At 54.8% G+C, this 13,337-nt stretch overlaps 1 long non-coding RNA gene across 2 annotated transcripts; it reads right to left on the bottom strand.

Moving 5' to 3' along the window:
• Positions 1 to 6,421: 6,421 nt before the first annotated feature.
• Positions 6,422 to 13,337, bottom strand: LOC133232853 (uncharacterized). Of its 2 annotated transcripts, none has more exons than XR_009731492.1 (2): positions 11,466 to 13,337; positions 6,422 to 10,605 (listed from the first exon to the last, which is right to left on the bottom strand). It is a non-coding gene; the product is annotated as an uncharacterized LOC133232853 (long non-coding RNA). The 2 variants fall into 2 exon arrangements; XR_009731493.1 differs by lacking the exon at positions 11,466 to 13,337 and adding an exon at positions 11,134 to 11,432.

Below are 13,337 nucleotides of genomic sequence, written 5' to 3'. Positions count from 1 at the left end.
GAGTGGCAGGCGGAAGTGCGCCTGCGTGGAACTAAGGGACAGGGGGACCCCGGCAGGTGGCCATCTTGGGTGTGGCGGGGAGGTGCACCCGGGTTTCACCTTGATGCGTGTTGCCACCCTCAGGTTCTTTAGCGGTGTTTTGTCCCGCAGCTGGCACAACAGTTACAGCTCACTTGCCGTCTTCGTGGCAAGGCTGACTCTTTTCACAAAGATTAATAACGAATTCGTTTGTCCGGATCCAGGCACAGATGGGGCGTTCCCCCGCAAAGCACAGCACAGAGCTTGTCACACAGCAGGCGCCTAATGTGTGCTCATTTAATGACTGAGGGACCTATGTAGTCGTGTCCCCCTTCGGCCCTAAAAGTTCTCACGGAATGCGCCCTGTGTGCAAGCCCTGGCCCGGGCAAAGAATGCTCGCCCATGGCCCCAGCGGCATCCATAACTACAATCCCGACTTGCGAGGGGCTGGGCCAAATTCCTGGGGTAGGAGGGGTTCTGGGAGCACTCATCCCGGGGACTGGTATGGAACCGGAGAGAAGCTCCAAGCTCCACACTAAGGTGTCTGTTTTGGAGAGAGATACATGGTTTTATTTGCTGGGGGTGAGGGCCGGGCCGCGGGTAGAGTGTGGCTTCAGCGGTGTATTTTCCCAGGTCTGAAAACAGTGCAAGGGGAAGGCTGAAAAAGCCCAGACCTGTCCGCGGGGTTAGAACCCAGGTGGTGTTCTCAGTGATGGAGGCGCTGAGGCCTGTTTGCGGGTACTCAGACACAAGAGGAGCGTTTCTCAGGGCCTCTGAGGACATCAGAAAGGCCTGGAGGGCTGGTAGGCACCCTCCTGCAAGGGGCCAAAATGTCTCAGCTCCTTTGCCCGGAGTCTCCTCTAATTAGTTCGGGGCCAGCCAGGGGTGGGGAAGTGGCCCTGGATCAGGGCTCCTGCAGGGATGAATGTTCTGATTCACCACAGACACAGCTCCTGTAAAACCTAGTGTTACTCCCTCCTCCATTGCAGAGGCTCACCCTGCCTCTGGTCCCACCCTGGGGTGGTAAGTGGCTGCACAGCTTTGTTGAGGCATCCAGGTACAGGAAGATAGACAATGAAGCATATACTGGTGGGTGAGAAGGTTTGGGGGGCACCAAGTTATGGGGTTACCAAGGCTCTCCCAGCGGCCAGTTCCACTAAAAGGAGGAAGAAGTGGGACTGAGCCCCTGGAGGGGGATTGGACAGCTTTCTTTCGGGGCGAGAGGACAGTTTCAGATCTGGTTGATGGCCGTGAAAGTACTGATGAAGAAAATATCTGGGAGGCGCACCCCTGTTGCAAATGAGGGAGATAAAAAGGCAGAATCCTTGTGTAAGGACAGCTAGGATGACTCCATTGAGGCGGCCCTTGTGCAGTCCTGAGAACCAAGTGAAAGGAAAAGTTTAAATTGTTAGCAGCCAGAGAAAAGAAAAAGTGGACTAGAGAGCTTTGGTGGAAAGGACTTTGGGCTCAGATGGACCAGCCCTAAGAGCCTCATTCAACACTTACCCCTTTGAGCAGCACCCAGCCCACAGCCGACACTCCAGAAAATATGAATAACATCATCTCAAGAAGAAATCCTTTATGGCTGTGAACAAATACTTTGAGCTTTTTAATATTCTCATTGCAATTTTGTAAACTATATACATGTGTGTTTTGTATTTTCTCAAATATCCTTCTCTAAGGGCAGGCTGCTTGCTCCTCGTGAGGAAAGCTATGACAAATCTAGACAATGTATTAAAAAGCAGACACATCACTTTGCAGACAAAGGTCCGTATAGTCAAACTTGATTTTTTCCAGTAGTCATGTAAAAATATGAGAGTTGGACCAGAAAGAAGGCTGAGCATGGAAGAATTGATGCTTCCAAACTGTGTTGCTGGAGAAGATTCTTGAGAGTCCCTCGGACAGCAAGGAGATCAAACCAGTTAATCCTAAAGGAAATCAATCTTGATTATTCATTGGCAGAACTGATGCTGAAGCTCCAATACTTTGGCTACCTGATGTGAACAGCTGACTCATTGGAAAAGATCTGATACTGGGAAAGATTGAAGGCGAAAGGGGACAGCGGAGGATGAGATGGTTAGATAGCAAGCATCACTGACTGAATGGACATGAATCTGAGCAAACTCTGGGTGATGGTGAAAGTCGGGGGAGCCTGGTCCACGCGGTCACGAGGAGTCGGACACAACTTAGCGACTGAACAACAAAGTGCAGTTTGGTAGCCAACCACCATGATCTGAGAGCCTTCTGTTAGCCCAGCTTTGTTACAGGCACCACCTTGCAGTAGCTTGTCTAATCTTCACAATAAACTTACAAGTCAGGCACAGCTGTTCATCTCCCTTCTGCAGAGGAGGAAGGTCAGGCTCAGAGAGGTCACAGCTGCACTGAGTCAACACAGCTGGCCAGGAGACTGCTGTGCTCTGCCTCCCCAGGCCAGGTAGCTCGGGACTTCTGCATGCTGTTATGCAAAGCTGTCAATCTGACTTTCAAGAAAATCCATTGTGAAATTGTGAATCCATTATTATATTTATAGCAGCCATATCTAGTAAAGAGTAGATACTAAAAGAATGAAAAGATGAGTTGTTTATTTTTTTTCAGGTGAGCTTTAACATTATTTTCACAACTGTAAGTTGAATGTCCTCCGTGTAAACTGGTTTGAATCACGGTGGTGGGGCGAGTGTTCCGCCCTACCCCAGGGCCGAGGCCAGGCTGGGCCAAGTGGGACACGAGGGGGCGCCCGATGCCCACTGGTGCCTTTCCACCGCGCCCCCTGGAACCTCCGAGAATGTCCAGCGGGTGCCAGAAAAGGAGGAGAAAGACTGAAGACAGGTGGATGGATGGATAGAAACAGAAAAGGAGGTGGCGGGGGGCGGCAAATGGGGCGCTGAAAAGGAGAGGAACGCGGGCAGCAAATAAATGAGGAAAACTCGAGAGGGCACGGAGGAGAGAACGTGCAGGAAGACGGGCACAAACCGAGGGCTGGGGGGCGTTCGGGGCCTTTCTGCGGGTGCCCCCTCCCCCTATTCCCCAAACCGGCGGGCAGCGGTGACGTCAGGCGCTGGCACCCACTGCACTTCGGCCCCGAAACTCTTGGCAACCGAGGACGCCAGCGGCCGGGCGGTTGGCAAAGAGGGAAGCCGGGCGCCCCCGCAGCCCCACCTCCGCGCCCCCGCGCCCTGCAGCCTCGGCGCGCCCGCGCGCTCCCGCAGCCTCGTGCCCCAGAGGCAAGGCTCTCTGGGGGCCGTGTTCCCTGAACGTGACTCAGCGCTTTCTCTGCGCCTCCGAGCGTCCCCATCCCGGGAGGCCTTGTGCTTGGGGGAGTGGAGACCCCAGCCGGATGGATGGACCCATGGCCTCCTTCTGCCTGCGGGCTGGGGCCTGGAATCACCCACACACAGGCCATCCTGCCAGGCAGGTGGATCATTGTGGGGAGGGAGCAGGTTAAATCGTTTGTTCATTAAGCCCAGGGTTCCTGTAGGCAAGGAGAGAGAGAGGGGAGCCTTCCTTAAGGGGCTCACAGCCTAGACAGGGTGCCCTTCTGCTGGCTTTTTAAAATTTATTTATTGTCTCCAGTTTTACTGAGAAGTGATTGACATACATCAATGCATAAGGTGTACAGCATGGTGGTTGAATTATATATACAGCAAATCCTTGAACAGCAAGCATGGGTTTGAACTATGGGAGTCCACCTGGATTTTTTTCAGTGAATATACACTAGGATAGAAGGCGATGGCACCCCACTCCAGTACTCTTTTGCCTGGAAAATCCCATGGACGGAGGATCCTGGTGGGCTGCAGTCCATGGGGTCACTAAGAGTCCGGCACAACTGAGCGACTTCACTCTCACTTTTCACTTTCATGCATTGGAGAAAGAAATGGCAACCCACTCCAGTGTTCTTGCCTGGAGAATCCCAGGGACCGGGAGCCTGGTGGGCTGTCGTGTATGGGGTCGCACAGAGTCCGACATGACTGAAGCGACTTAGCAGCAGCAGCAGCAGCAGTACACGATAGAACAGTGGATTGAAAGGGCCAGCTGTAAAGTTATATGGGAATTTTCCACTGCCCTAGGGTCAGTGCCTCTAACCCCTGCTGTTCAAAGGTCAACTGTATTGTGAAATGATTACCACAATAGGTTTAGTTGTCATCCATCATCTCAAATAGAATCCAAAGTAAAGAAAAAAAAATAATTCTCCTTGTGATGAGAACTTAGGATCTACTGGGTTAACAACTTTTCTGTCTATCACAAAGCATTGTTAACTGGAGTCCTCATGTTGTAAATTACATCTCTAGTTCTTGTTTATCTGATAACTGGAAGTTTGTACCATTTTAACCACCTTTCTCCAATTCCTCCTCAGCCCACCCCTGCTTCTGGTAATTACAAATATGATCTCTTTTTCTATGAGTTTGGTGGTTTTTCTAAATTCCATATGTAAATGAGCTCATTCATGACTTTTTCTTCTCTTTTTTTGAACACACTGCTCAGGACGTGGGATCCTAATTCCGCAACCAGGGATCAAACCCATGTCCCCACTGCAGTGTGGAGTCCTAACCACTAGTCCACCAGGAAGTTCCCCCAGGGCACTCTTGGGACCCACTTGCTTTGTGGGTTTGGTCTTCTGCCGTGTGTGTGCCCGCCGCTTCCATGGAAGGGTCCTCCCATCCTTCAGGTATTCATTGAATGAATGAATGAGCACAGAGACCAGTGATCAGCGTATGCAGTTCTCCATGTATACCACCTACGGGGCAACACACACAATCACACCTTCAACAGCGGCTTTTTTAATAAGGCCAAGGAGGAGGGGTGAGCTGGGAGGCAAGGCCCGGGGTCCCTGAGGACAAGGAGGGCTGACCCAGCCGTCTTTCCCCTGGCTCTCCACAGTCTGCCCAGCTCAGAGCGCTGGCTTCTGGCTCCAAGTCACTGAGAAATGGGGCATGCGCTCCCACCCCCTCCATCCGTTCCGCCATGCTCTGTTGAGCACACACCATGGGCCACTCCCAGCTCCTGGCAGGTGCCATGGAGAACCAGGCACTGCTTCTGCCTTCCTGGAGCTCCCCATCCAGCAGGAGAGGCCCGCAATGCCAACATGGTGAAATCAAGGGCACTGGAGGATGGTAATGAGTGGAGAGGTGGCAAAGGTCCAGATGGGTCCCCCAGCCAGTAGTGCCCAGGAGAAGCCAACCCCATCTGCACTGACATCCTCAGAGCCCTGTCCTCTCTCTGTGCCTCAGTTTCCTCTTCTGCAGGTGACACTGGAAGGCTCTCAACATTTCCTGCAGACTAAACATCTGTGCCTCTATGACTGAGAACCATTCCAGGTGCCCCCTCCCTCCTGCAAAGGGGGCAAACAGACCAGCATTGGCAGTGCCCCCACCCCAAGCCTAGGCTTGCAGATTCTGGGGTCTGCCAGGGGCCCAGCCAGCTGATGTGGGTTCCTGGAGCTCAGCTCACGACCTTCCCCAACAAATGTAAACTCCAGGCAGCAGTCAGGAGCCCCTAGGTGGGCAGTCTGTGCTGGCAGCAGGGGAAGGGCATGAGCATCAGGCAGGAAGAGGACAGAACCCCCAGCCCCTGTCCTCTGAGCTTGAGTCATGCAACAGACTGCTGGGATGAAGCAGGAAGAGAGGTTGTGATGGAGGTCTTCTCCCAAACTGGGTTCTGGATTCACCAAATGAAATGGCTCAGGGTCACGAGTAGGCCTTAGCGGGTGGGCTTTCCAGAACTCTGGCTGGCTGGAGGCAGAGCGAGTGTCCAGAGACACTGCCCCAACCTTCCCAGCCTTTCCTTGATGATGCGGCCCTGCTGTCCTCGGTTGGGGTGACTGTATAGGAACCTCAATGTGTGTAACCAACTGCCTTCTCAAGCAGAAGTGTGGAAAGGGTTGGGGTGAGTCTTACCAGCATGGTAGAGTTCTTCCAGCTCGGGGCCCACAGTTGGGGACTCTGAAAAGAGTTACCCAGGTGAAGGGGGAGAGTGGGAGGGTGTTTGCTCAGGGCAGAGGGCAGGGGTGGAAATAGCAATTCTGGGTAATACATCAGTGTGACTGATCACAGAGGAGGGGTAGGTGGGAAGTGAGTGGCGAGCAGGGGAAGATCTTGATGGTGTTTAGAGCCTTCTGTAGGTGAGGGAAGTCATTGCAGGGTTCTCAATCGATGAGTGACATGGCCAGAAGAGCACTTGACAAGAGTCCCGCTGGCCCCCTCTCCTCCCCAGCACTGAGCCAGCCAGCTGGGTGTCCCCTGCATGCCTTTGCCCACCTCCTCTCCTGCCTGTCTCTGTCCTGTCCTCTCCTGTCCTCTCTGCATCTTGCTGAATACCTGTGCTGACTCTTCTAGAATCAACTCAACATAGTCCAGTGAAAGATATGTCTTCTCTTCCCAAGCCCCATTCACATGAAAAAGATTAAAAAAAAAAAAAATTTATATTTTGTTTTGGCTGCACTGGATCTTTGTTGCTATGCGTGGGTCTTCTCTAGTTTCGGCAAGCAGGGGCTACCCTCTCGTGGTAGCGTGTGGGTTTCTCGTTGCGGTGGCTTCTCTTGTTGTGGAGCACAGGCTCTAGGCGTGTGGGTCTCGATATTTGTGGTGCACGGGCCTAGTTGCCCTGTGGCACGTGGAGTCCTCCCAGGTCAGGGATTGAACCCATGTCCCCTGCGTTGGCAGGCTGGACTCTTAATTTAAGGACAACAGGGAAGTCCTGAAAAGGATTTAAAAAAACAAAAAACACCCTAGGACTCACCTAGTGGTCCAGTGGCTAAGCCTCTAGGCTTCCACTGCAGGGAGCTTGGCGTCGATCCCTGGTTGGGGAACTAAGATGCTTCATGCTGCATGGTTCAGACCAAAAACCAAAAATGCTTTCTACAAGGATGTTCATAGCCGCTTTAGTCACAATAGCCCCAAACTGGAAGCAGCCCAAATATCTATCAAGTAGAGAATGGACAAACAAATGGCTATAGTTGTCTGGTAGAATACTACTCAGCCGTGAAAAGGGACAAACTGCCGCTGCATGTGACAAGGTAGTTAAATTTCAAAATTGACATGTTGAGGGAAAGAAGCCAAACACAGAGTACAAAGTGTTTGATACCATCTGTAGGAAATTCTAGCGTAGGAAAACCTGACTTGTGGTGGTGGAAATCGAATGAGTGGTTGTTGCTTGGGGAGCGGGGGCAGGGGCAGGAGGGCTTGCCTGGGCCGTGCTCACACACTGGGGTGCCTTTCCAAAGCTGAGTCTCCTAGAACCATCCTTCGATACCCAGAAGCCTCTCAGCCATCCCTCAACTGTGAGCCTCACACTCTCTGTACCCCCAGCCTGACTCCCCCTTCCCTTCCCTTTCACGCTGCATTCCCCACTCAGGCAGCAGTGGCATCACCGCCCACCAGTCTCGAGGACACCGAGGGGCCTCTCACAGCGGCCTCCCAGCCCTGAGAAGACCACTCTGCCCGATCCTGGGAGTGAACCTGGAGAGTTACCCTGGCAAGACCACCCCGCTGCCCAACTCAGTGGGTCAGGAAATCTCCCTAAGACCAGGTCTTGCCCATAGTTATGTCCATGCAGACTCTGGTCCACAGGTGTAAGGAAACATTGACCAGGCAACCAGGTGATGTCTGACCAGGGTTTCTAGCACCTGGGACCGGGGCGTCCTCCCTGCAGGTGGGAAATCCCCGCCCCGCCCCGAGTCCTGCCAGCTGGAGGCAGGAGACGTTGTGGGCCTGATACGTTGGTTGCAGAGTCTCAAGGAGGCCAAGGCTGGCTTCCCCATGTACCTGTTCCTCTCTGTTTATTTACTTAGTTATTTTGGCGGTGCTGGGTCTTAGTTGCCGGGATCTTTATTGCATGGGGCATGTGAACTTTTAGTCGCCGGGATGGATGTGGGATCTAGTTCCCTGACCAGGGATAGAACCCCGACCCCCTGCATTGGGAGCATGGAGTCTTACCCTCTGGACCACCAGGAAGTCCTTCCTGTTCCCTTTTTTTTTCTGTCTCCGGGTTCCTGAGTGCCCTACCGTGTCACTCCAGATTGCTCCTTCCTCCTTACACCCATTGCACTGTCCACTAGCTCGAGCCGGAATCAAAGGTCCCCACAGTCCTCTCGTGCACCCCAGCACAGCACCCTTCCCCCGCCCCCAACTCTCCACCCCACTCCCCACCATCACCATCTTCCCTCTTGAAGCAAGAGGCACTGCAGAGTGACTGCTCCGCTGGGCTGGGGCAGGGCTCACCCTTCCTTCCTCCTCCTGTTCCCACCAGAGGGGTCCATCCTTTGCTCTCCCAGCATCCTGTCCACCCAGCACCTATAATCCACCCTCTCCCCCCGGGCTAGCCCCTTCTCTGCTGCAGGCACACGCAGGTCAGCTCATCTTAAAACAGCTTCCCTGTGTTCACCGCAGCTGACCCTCTCCTCCCTTCTGCCCTGTTCTGAGCTCTGGAGTTTGCTGCCTGCTCTCAGATTCTGGACTCTACCCCCATGGTGCTAATGAGATGCCCTGTGGGAGGCCAGGAGCCCTCCTGGGCAAACATTGGCTTCCTTCCGAGCCCACTCTGACCTGTTGACTCTCACTGCGGCTCCGTGGGGCGGCCGCCTCCAGGAACGGGAGTGTCTGTGTAGGTGTGTTTAGGGGGCCTGGAGCGGGTGGGGTGAGGTAAGAGGCTCCCTCCTGCCCCAAGGGTGGCCCTTCTCCAGGCTCGGTCCTCACCCTCTGCTCTCCTCTTTGATCCCTCTTCTGGAAGAGTCCATGAACCTGGGCTACAGCTTTTACCTTCGTGAGGTCCGGGGGAACTGTGCCTAAGTCTTGGCTCTATCTCCTTCCGGTTTGGAGCACCATACTGGTTAACGGACAGACTCCACTCTCTCCACTGAAGGACTTGGGGTGACCTCCCCAGGACAGGGCTAATGCCAGGGTCACCTCTTCCCTCTCCCAAATGGCTCTAGTTCATTTCCTAATTCACATGGTTACCCACGCCGTGTGAATTCCACAGGTGTCTGTCACTTTCCACCCCTTCAAACCATCCTTCATTTTCCCCGGGGGCGGGGGGATTCATTTTCATTGTGTAGCCACATCTTGGATTGTCATTCATACCTGTCTCTTCCCAAGTCCCTTTGGAGGTCACCATGGGTCATCTCGGAGAAGGCGATGGCACCCCACTCCAGTACTCTTGCCTGGAAAATCCCATGGACGGAGGAGCCCGGTAGGCTGCTGTCCATGGGGTCGCTCACAGTCGGACAGGACTGAGCGACTTCACTTTTACTTTTCACCTTCATGCATTGGAGAAGGAACTGGCAACCCACTCCAGTACTCTTGCCTGGAGAATCCCAGGGACAGGGAAGTCTGGTGGGCTGCCGTCTATGGGGTCGCACAGAGTCGGACACGACTGAAGCGACTTAGCAGCAGCAGCAGCAGTGGGTCATCTATGTGGAGGGGTCTGGGAAGTGACTTGTCCTTCAGAGAAGAGCTTTCTGAGCTCAAGGATAACAGAGCCTATGAGCTGATCATTTGGGTGGGGGGCCAGGGTGGGGGTCGCCATCTCTTGTGGGCCAGTTGGTGATTTTCTTCGTCTTTGCTTAGGAGACCTTCAATGTCCCCCTCCCAACAGAACCCACAGGTGGAGTAGGGAGCCTAGGGAGGCCCGGGGAATGTGGCTGGGGGTTGAGTCCCGGCCTTCTGTGAGATCCTCCCGCCCCATGCCTCTCTCCAAAACTGGCCTTGAACTGGCGGGCCCAAGCGCGCCCGGCCCTGTGGCACAGCGTTAGTGCAGGCCCAGCCTCCCAGGCAGTCTCTGCCAGGCCAGGCTTAATCGTTAGCCACACAGCAGGCACAGGGAACTCTCAGGCACCTCACAGAGCTCCCAACCTCAGCTTAGACTCTGGGTAGCTGGGCTCCATGGCCGTCAAGCTCAGTGGCCCATCCTGGTGCACCTCGGGGTGGGACCCGCAGGGACAGATGAGCTGGTCACCCCTCTGACCTGGTGACCTTGTAGCCAGGTGCAGACAGGTCAAAGGCCATCTACTGATCCTGTGGATTTGGGTGGGGTAATAAAGATGGGAGAGACGGGGCTCGAATGTCAGTTCCACCGCACCAGCCCTGCCGCTTGGGCCTCTGTGTCCTTATTCCCAGGGTCTCAGCCCCCAGGGAGCTGGGGACTGGAGGAGCAGATGAGAATGAGAAAGGCCCAGCCTCTCCCACCTCTCTCCATCCCTTCCCTCTGGTCCCTCGTCCGGTATCCCCTCCCCTCCCTCCTCACCTGGCTTGCACTGCCACACATCCCACTCGGCTTCAGCGGGCATCAGGGCCCCCCTCCTTCTTTTATTACGCCACCCAGACCCACAGGATCAGCAAAGGGCAGCATGGGGCTTTCCTCAAAGGCCCCCCAGGACAGAATGCTCTGTACCCCTGGGAGCATCAGGAAGCACCCTGGGCCCAGTGACCGTGACCGTGGCCCCGGTAGTGTTTACTGTCTGCGGTCACATCTTGTCGAAGCGACTTGGCTGTTTTTCTACCTTTTGTCCATCTGCTCAGCCAGCTCCTTCGTTCGTTCATTCTTTCCTTCGTGCATTCATTCCTTCAGTACTTCGGAAGCTGGTGCCTGTCCTTGATGCTGCAGATATAGGAATGCTTCAGGTTATCAGCCCGCAGGGGTCTACAGGCCCATGGACTCCTGAGAATGAAAACTCTCAGAGGTGGGGTCTGTATGCCACCCTGCCACATCCCTCGACCCCTGTCCGCGGTTCACTTTAGGCCAGTTGAAGGGAATGGGGTGCCTCTAGGGTTGGGGGCAGGGCTTGGTGCGCAGAGTGGGGGCAGGGGATGAGCCAGTGACAGAGCTGGTGGGTGGCTGGGTGAGGGGTGGAGAAAGATTGGCATCCTCTCAGCCTCAACTTAATTCCCTGGGCAAACAGCAGCGCTGGGAGCTCTGCCGGCACTCCACCGTGGCTTCAAAGGGCCTTGGGGCCGTGGGCGGTGTGGGCCACGGGCAAGGCGCCAGGCTTCTCCACTTCCTGGAGCGCTTGCATTCCTGGGAGCTCAGCGAGCTGCTTCCTTCCAGGGGAAAGAGGGTCTGGGTCTTGGACCCTGCTGTCCTGCCCTCAGAGCGGCGTCTGGGGGCCGGAGTGGGGGAGAGCCAGACCTGCAGCCCAGCCTCCTGGCTTGGTGAACGTGTACCCTGCCGCTCCCTGCCCTGCTATACTGTCCGGTTGGCTTCTGGGGGACAGTACCCTCCAGCTGGTCCCTGCCCTCCCGTGACACAGGGAAAGTTCAGGCCCCAGCAAGCCAGTCACGATGCCGCCAACCTGACCCTACCTGGGAGCCTCGGAGTGGGCTGGACACAGGGGCCTCTGGAGGAAGGTGACCCCCCGGGGCTTCAGGCACCTCCTTGGCTCCCACTGGCCCATGCAGGCCCAGCCTGGGTGGCCTCCCAAAGCCCCCTCCCCGGTGCCACTGCCTCCCCTCCCTTGTCACCTGTGTTTTCCTCTTCACCATCCAAGAATGTGTCAGCAGGACCCGGGGCCACTCTGCCACCCATTGTGAAAGCAGGCTTCTCTCCACATCCCCACCTCTGACAGGCCCAGGCCTGCCCCGCGGGGCCAACCCCCTGTCCCCTGCCGGGAGTCCAAATACACCTGTTTACCTTTGGGCCTCAGCCAGGGATGGGGACGGAAGCTCGCCTGACTCCTGACCAGTGGCCCCCACCGGCCCTCCCAGGCCTTCCTTCCACCCTCCACTCACTCTTCCTTCTGCAGGTCTGGGTGCCCAGAACACCTGGGTGGGGGAGGCGTGATGGCAGGAGACCGTGTCCTGCCCTGGGCCAGCTCTGCAGGAGGCCTGACCCATTTGCTCCAGGACAGCATGGGATCCCATCCTGGGGGCCTTCCAGACATCCCGAGAGTGATGGGAGCCAGGAGTGGCCGGTCCTGTGGAACGGGATGTGCTCTGGACAGAGGAGGAGGACCCCCAAAGCCTGAGCTCCTGCCCTTTCCCCCTTCATCACTTTCCTGGCTGGGGGATCCTTGGGGAAGGGAGGATGGGGAAAAGGTGGCAAGTTAGGAGACAGAAGGGTGGCCTCTTGCTTTGAGAAGGGACTGTTCCTAACACCTGAGAATGAAGTGGCTCAGGGGCTTCTTACCTCAAAAGTGGAGATCAGGGCTTCTCTGGAGGCTCAGTGGTATAGAATCTGCCTGCCAAGGCAGGAGACATGAGTTCGATGCCTAATTCAGGAGGAATCCACCTGGCAAAGAGCAGTTAAACCCATGTGCCATGACAATTGAGCCTGTGCTCTAGAGCCCCGGAGACTGCCTAGAGACGGTGATCCACAAGAGAAGCTACCGTAAGGAGAAGCCCGTGTACCACAGCTAGAGAGTAGCCCCTTCTCGTCACAACCAGAGAAAGCCCACACAACAGTGAAGACCCAGCACAACCAAAAAAGAGGTAGACATCAAAGGAAATGAGAAACCTGCTCAGAGAGCTTGGGTCACGGGCTCAAAGCCACACGGCTCAAAAGAGAAAGGACAACTCAGTGCGACGTGGGGTCCTGGATTTAGATGCTGGAATGGAGAGGAGCATGACCAGGCCAGCAAGATGTGATTACCAAGTCAATGTCAATTTCCTGATTGTGACGATGGTACTAGGGTTATCATGGAAGCATGTGCTTGTTCTAAGGAAATACACACTAAAGTATTTAGTAATAATGGAGCATCCTGTCTACAACTTAGTCAAAGGTGCAAAATATATTTTGATTGGGATTACATTGAACCTACAAATAAATCCGAAGTAAACGAACGTCATTTTTATTTTTTTAATTTAACAAATATTTTTATTTATTTGACTGCACCAGGTCTATCTGCGGCAAGTGGGGTCTACTTCCCTGACCAGGGATCGAACCTAGGTCCCCCTGCTTTGGGAGCACAGAGTCGTAGCCACTGGACCACCAGGGAAGTCCCGGAACATCTTTTTTAAAAAGCCACCCAGCTAAGGGTCAGGGCAGGAATGAATAGGAGGGACAGGATCGGATACTCATGCTTCCCACCCTTCACTCTTTCCTCCCCCTATCAGTGCGACGAAGCCCTGTGTTTGGCTGACTTCACAGCCCCCATCTCAGCTTTGGCTGCTCCTAGAAAGTGTCTTCGGAGAAGGCAATGGCACCCCACTCCAGTACTCTTGCCTGGAAAATCCCATGGACGGAGAAGCCTGGTAGGCTGCAGTCCATGGGGTCGCTAAGAGTCAAGACACGACTGAGCAACTTCCCTTTCACTTTTCACCTTCATGCATTGGAGAAGGAAATGGCAACCCACTCCAGTGTTCTTGCCTGGAGAATCGTCTATGGGGTCACACAGA

Source organism: Bos javanicus, chromosome 19 (genome assembly GCF_032452875.1).
Source record: "Bos javanicus breed banteng chromosome 19, ARS-OSU_banteng_1.0, whole genome shotgun sequence".
NCBI classification, from domain to species: domain Eukaryota; kingdom Metazoa; phylum Chordata; class Mammalia; order Artiodactyla; family Bovidae; genus Bos; species Bos javanicus.
Note: the sequence above shows the minus strand (reverse complement) of the source record. Positions and strands in the feature narration are given on the sequence as shown.